The sequence below is a fragment of the Ursus maritimus genome, unplaced genomic scaffold (genome assembly GCF_017311325.1).
Source record: "Ursus maritimus isolate PB19 unplaced genomic scaffold, ASM1731132v1 scaffold_9, whole genome shotgun sequence".
NCBI lineage: Eukaryota > Metazoa > Chordata > Mammalia > Carnivora > Ursidae > Ursus > Ursus maritimus.
The window spans coordinates 16217557-16224106 of NW_024427107.1; the positions used below are offsets into that span (position 1 = coordinate 16217557).

Consider the following 6550-nt stretch of genomic DNA (forward strand, 5'->3'; position numbering starts at 1 on the left):
TGAGTTTTCTTTGCTTTGTCAGTCATTCATAAAGTGTATTGTCTATGATTTCTAGTGTGTGTCTTTATGTTTTTTTTAAGATTTATTTATTTGAGAGAAAGAGAGCACATGAGCAGGGGGAGGGACAGCAGAGAGGGAGAGGGACAGATAGAAGCCCAAGCAGATTTCCTGTGAGCACAGATCCCAACACAGGGGGCCCAATCCCACAACCCCAAGATCATGACCTGAGCCAAAATCAAGAGTCAGACGTTCAACCAACTGAGCCACCTAGGCATCCCTCTGCTGTGTATCTTTAAAGTTAAAGTAATAATTTAGAGCATTTGGAAAGCAACCTGGTTAGACTTCTTCGAGATTTGCCTCTCAATTTTTTTTATGATGTCTGTCCCACAACCAATTTCAAATTGATTTTTGATGTGACTTGTCTTTTTTGGTCCTTCTGAAGTATTGATTTAGATGTTATAGATACAGTTCTCTTTTTTGCACTCCTGTGTCACTGGTTTATATGCTAATACACACACAATTACAGTAACAAGTACTCCTCACTTAAACAGTTTTGAGTACAAACAGAACTTGGTACAAATTACTTCACTGTGGGGCACAAAGTTGATCAGGTTGTTAACAAGGGGCCGACTAGTCCCTGGTCATCAGTGTGCCCAGAAATAAACGAAAAGTTTTCTTCACCTAGTAGATTGTATATATGAAAGGGATTTAAGAAAGCTTCTGTTATACAAAGTGCCTTGTACACTATAAGGCATTCTATAGGTAAAAACTATCATTATTATTGCTGTTTTTACTATAAGATCTAGTATTAAGATCTGGTATTATACAACTAGACATTTATGATTGAATATGGATGATGCATGCCCCGTCGAAAAAAGCAGTCTAGGGACGTCTGGGTGGCTCAGTTGGGTAGGCGTCTGCCTTTGGCTTGGGTTGTGATCTCCAGGTCCTAGGATCCAGTCCCACCTCAGGCTCCTTGCTCAGCTGCTCAGCAGGGAGCCTGCTTCTCCCTCTACCTGCCACTTCCCCCACTTGTGCTCTCTCACTCTCCAATAAATAAGTAAATAAAATCTTTAAAAAAAAAAAAGAAGGAAGGAAGGAAAGAAAGAAAAAGAAAAAAGCAGTCTAGAAATTAGCCTGATGACTAGGGAAAGTCAGAACAGTTTGAAAAAACATTCTGCTCAAGCCAGGATAAAATGTAGAATTAAATTAAGTTAGTGAACAATATAGTCAAGTTTCAATCAATAAAGTCTTTAATTATAATTAATGGTTTATTTCCTTTATTAATCTGCTTTTAAGCCTACCCACTATCTCTCTGAAAATTTAGGTTTAACTGCCTAACTAAAGAGCTATTTTCAAAAATATTTAATTGGCTGGAAAGAGTGTATTGAACTCTTCTTTCAGTTGACCTATCTTTAGAAAACTGAGCTATTTGGCTCATTAAACTATAAATGTATCCAGGCATCCTCATGAAAGCATATTTTAACTCAGACTGGGTAGTGCAGGGTAAAGAGACACATACGAATACTGTGAGATAGTAAACACAGGTAGTAAAATGAGACAGTACATGGAAAAAATCAGTGCTAAATCTAGAGTTGAAGGGTCTTCTCACAGATGTGTTCTTTTGCCCTCAAACTCTATTATTTTTGACTGCTGAGTCGGGAACTGTCTCCATCTACTAGGTTGCTGAGGAGGACAAGAGAGATTCGAAGTGACCAGAAGAGGATCATATCCTAAGCACAAGGTATACTCACGAGCCAAAGACATGGGTTTCTTCATCCCTACCCAAAGCACAAGCAAAGCACACCTTCTGTATCAGTTTCCTGAAGCTGCCACGACAAAGAACCAGAAACTAGGTGACTTAAAAAATAGAAACTGATTGTCTCACAGTCTGAGAAGCTAGAGTTCTGAGATCAAGGGGTTGGTAGGGTCATGCTCTCTCTCCAAGTTCTAGCGAAGCCCTCTCTCTTAGCTTCTGATAATTCCTTTCTTGTGATAACAGAACCCCAATCACTTCATGAGATTCTCACTGTGTGCATTATCTGTGTCCAAATTTCCCCTTTTTATAAGGGCATCGCTCTCATTGTTTTAGGGGTCCATCCTATTCCAGCATAACCTCATCTTAACTAATTACATCTGCAATAACCCTATTTCCAAATAAGTTAATATTCTGAGGAACTGGGGGTTGAAATTTCAGCATGTGAAATTTTGGTGGACACAGTTCCACCCATAACACTCTCAGTGGAGGAAGCCATCATCATCATATGCTTCATACTAATTGTCTGAATAATTTTTAACTTTAATAACCAGTACATGGTCAAATTTAACCAGACACTTTAGTAATAATCATAATCATAAAAATTACAGTGAGTGCTAGTAGAAACAATAAACAAACAGACTAATAAAATAAAAGTTGATAAAAATTGGTGGGGTCTGTTATTAGCTATGAATAGAACAACATCACTAGTAAGAAAGAAGAAACTAACTGAGAACATGGAAATAAAAGAAGCAGAGAAAAGATTTTTATTTTATTTTTTTTTTAAGATTTTATTTATTTATTTGAAGAGATAGAGACAGCCAGCGAGAGAGGGAACACAAGCAGGGGGAGTGGGAGAGGAAGAAGCAGGCTCATAGCGGAGGAGCCTGATGTGGGGCTCGATCCCATAACGCCGGCATCACGCCCTGAGCTGAAGGCAGACGCTTAACCGCTGTGCCACCCAGGCGCCCCAGAGAAAAGATTTTTAAAAAGAAAAGCAGAGGGAATAGATCAAGTATAAGGGAGACCAGGAACAAGAAAAGGATGTCCACTCTCACCACTGTTACTCAACATAGCATTAGAAGTTCTAGCTACAGCAGTCAGACAAAAAAAAGAAACAAAAGTCATCCTAATTGGTAAGAAAGAAGTAAAACTTTCACTATTTGCAGGTGACACGATACTGTATACAGAAAAGCCTAAAGACTCCACCAAAAAAACTGCTAGAACTGATAAATGAATTCAGTAAGGTCACAGGATACAAAACCAATATACAGAAATCCATTGCGTTGCTTTTGAGATTTTATCTATTTATTTTAGAAAAAGAGCATGAGTTGGGGGGGGGGGGCAAAAGGGGATGGAGAGGGAGGTGGAAAGAATCCCTTAGGGCAGACTCACACTGAGCATGGAGCCCCACACGAGGTTCAATCTCAGGACTCCAAGATAGATGATGACCTGAGCCAAAACCAAGTAGGAGATGCTTAATTGACTGAGCCACCCAGTCACTCCAGATCCACTGCATTTCTATACATTAATAATGAAGTAGCAGAAAGAGAAATTAAGAAAAGAATCCCATTTACAATTTCACTAAAAATACTCAGGAAAAAACTTAACCAAGAAGATAAAGACCTATACTTTGAAATCCATAAACATTAATGAAAGAAATTGAAGATGACACAAACAAATGGAACGATATTCCATGCTCATGGACTGGGAGGACAAATATTGTTAAAATGTCCATACTACCCAAAGAAATCTACAGAGTAAATGCAATCGTTATCAAAACACCAATAGCAGTTTTCATAGAAGTAGAACAAATCATCCTAAAATTTGTATGGACCCACAAAGGCCCCAAAGAGCCAAAGCAATCTTGAAAAAGAACAAATCTGGAGGTTTCCCAATCCCAGATTTCAAGATATACTTCAAAGCTGTACTAATCAAAATAGCATGGTACTGGCACAAAACAGATGCATAGGTCAATGGAACAGAATAGAGACTCCAGAAATAAACCCATAATTATACGGTCAATCTTCAACAAAGGAGGAAAGAATATGCAATGGGTAAAAGATGGTTTCTTTAACAAATGGTGTTGGAAAAACTGGACCACTTTCTTAACCCCTACACAAAAATAAACTCAAAATGGATTAAGGACTTAAATGTGAGACCTGAAACCATAAAAATCCTAGAAGAGAACACAGGCAGTAATTTCTCTGACTTTGGCAGTGGAAACATTTTTGTAGCTTTGTCTCCTGAGGCAAGGGAAACAAAAGCAAAGTAAACTATTGGGGTTTCATCAAACAAAAAGCTTCTGCACAGCAAAGGAAACAATCAACAAAACAAAAAGACAGCCTACTGAATGGGAGAAGATATTTGCATATGACATACCCAATACAGGGTTAGTATTTAAATATATGTAGATTCTCCTCTGCACCGTCAGCCCAGCCTTGCCTGGGTCCATGGCCACCTACGCCTACCGTCCTCCCCTGCCCGCCCTGCCAGAGGTGCGGTCCTGCCATACCAGGCTTTTGTGGAGCATTTTCCAGAGGCTTGATAAAGACAGGAGCCAAGTGATATCAGACAACGAGCTTCGGCAAGCACTGTCCGAAGGCACATGGACTCCACTGAATCCAGTGACTGTCAGGTCAGTCGTATCTATGTTTGACTGAGAGAACAAGGCTGGCATGAACTGCAGCAAGTTCAATGGCACCTGGAAGTACTTCACAGACTGCAGAATGTCTTCCACACCTATGACAGGGACAACTCTGAGATGATTGACAAGAGTGAGCTAAAACCAGCTTTCTCAGCGTACCGGCTCTCTGACCAGTTTCACGACGTCCTCATTCGAAAGTCTGACAGACAAGGACAGGGGTAGATCACATTTGATGACTTCATCCAGGGATGCATTCTCTTGCAGGGGTTGACGTATATATGCAGACATTATGATAGGGATCAGGATGGCTGAATTCGGGTGTTGTATGAACAGTATCTGTCCGTGGCCTTCAGCGTCGTATAACATTGGCCTTTGAGAATAGCTATGTGACTTAGGGGAGGAAGACTAAAAATATCAAATCTCTCTTTAAAGAAATGGAATGCATATGCAGCTTTACAGAATTAATATTTGGGGAAACCAACTGTACATATGTGGATTAGCTGATTAAGGTTTTTGCAAATGTAAAAATAGTTATATTCATTATTCACATACAAATATTTGATTTCAGATGTTCAATTGTGCCATGACATAAGATATAATAATATTTCAGGTATCCTGCATGCAAAAAATTCATCACGTGCATTTCTAGATAGCTCCAGTTCTATAATGGAAAACCACTTTCTTTTATTAGCCAATAGGAATTTAAAACTAATATGGAATTTGCACAGAGCCTTTTATGGGCCTTACATTTTTAAAATGGGGTTTATTGTATTTGTTTGAATATGCAACATAAGCAATGAAGCAAATGCACCTCCTGTCAAATATATATATAGATTAGATAGATAGATAGATAGATAGATAGATAGATAGATGATAGATAGATAAATTTTTTAAAATGGGCAGAAGACATGAATAGACATTTCTCCAAAGAAGACATGCAGATGACCAACAGACACCTGAAAAGATGTTCAATATCACTAATCATCAGGGAAATGCAAATCAAAACCACAGTGAGATATCCCCTCACACCTGTCAGAAGAGGAAAAATAAAAAACACAAGAAACAGCAAGTGTTGGTGAGGATGTGGAGAAAAAGGAATGCTTGTGCCCTATAGGTTGGAATGCAAACTGGTTCAGTCACTAGGGAAAACTATATGGAGGTTCTTCAAAAAGTTAGAAATAGAACGACCCTATGATCCAGCAATTCTACTACTGGATATTTACTCGAAGAATACAAAAACACTAATCCAAAGGGATATATGCATCCCTATGCTTATTGCAGCATTATTTACAATAGCAAAAATTATGGAAACAACCTAAGTTTTCATTGATAGATGAATGGATAAAGATGTGGTGTATATATATACAATGGAATATTACTCATCCATAAAAAAGAAGGAAATCTTGCCATTTTCAACAATATGGATGAATCTAAAGGGTAAAATGCTAAATGAAGTAAGTCAGAGAAAGACAAATATGATTTCACTCATATGTGGAGCTTAAGAAACAAAACAAGGGAACAAAAAGAAAAAAAGACGAACAAAAACCAGACTCTAGAACCAACCGATGGTCACCGGAAGGGAGGTGGGCAGAGGGATGGGTGAAAGAGGTGAAGGGGATTAAGAGTACACTTATCGTGATGAGCTCTGAGTAATGCATAGAATTGCTGAATCACTATATTGTACACCTGCAACTAATATAACACTGAATGTTAATTACACTGGCACATAAAAAGAAAAAGAAAAAAATCAGAAGAAAAAGGTAAAAAAGAACACATGGTCTCCTGTAGGAAAGCATGCTTATCAGGTAAGAAGAAATTCTCCAAAGACTGAGTGTTGGGATTCACAGGTAGCCCCCTATCCTATCTCAAACATCATAGCACCTTTTATTTTATCTTTGATGCCAGGGATTAACTTATGGCAGTGATGGTTTAGACGTGAAGGTTTAGACGTGAAGTTGGCTATGGAAAAAGAAGTCCATTTATCCAGTAAGATACTAAGTCGTATCTGTCATTTATAGTAAATATTTAAATGAAGTACAAGTACAAACTTTCTTTTTTTTTTTAATCAATTTATTTGAGAGAGAGAGAGAGAATGAGTGAGCAGAAGGAGGGGCAAAGGAGAGGGAGAGAGAGAATCCTCAAGCAGA

At 38.4% G+C, this 6550-nt stretch overlaps 1 pseudogene; it reads left to right on the forward strand.

Annotated features, from left to right (window-relative positions):
• Positions 1–4209: 4209 nt before the first annotated feature.
• LOC103677515 lies at positions 4210–4766 on the forward strand (annotated as a pseudogene).
• The last annotated feature ends 1784 nt before the right edge of the window (positions 4767–6550 follow it).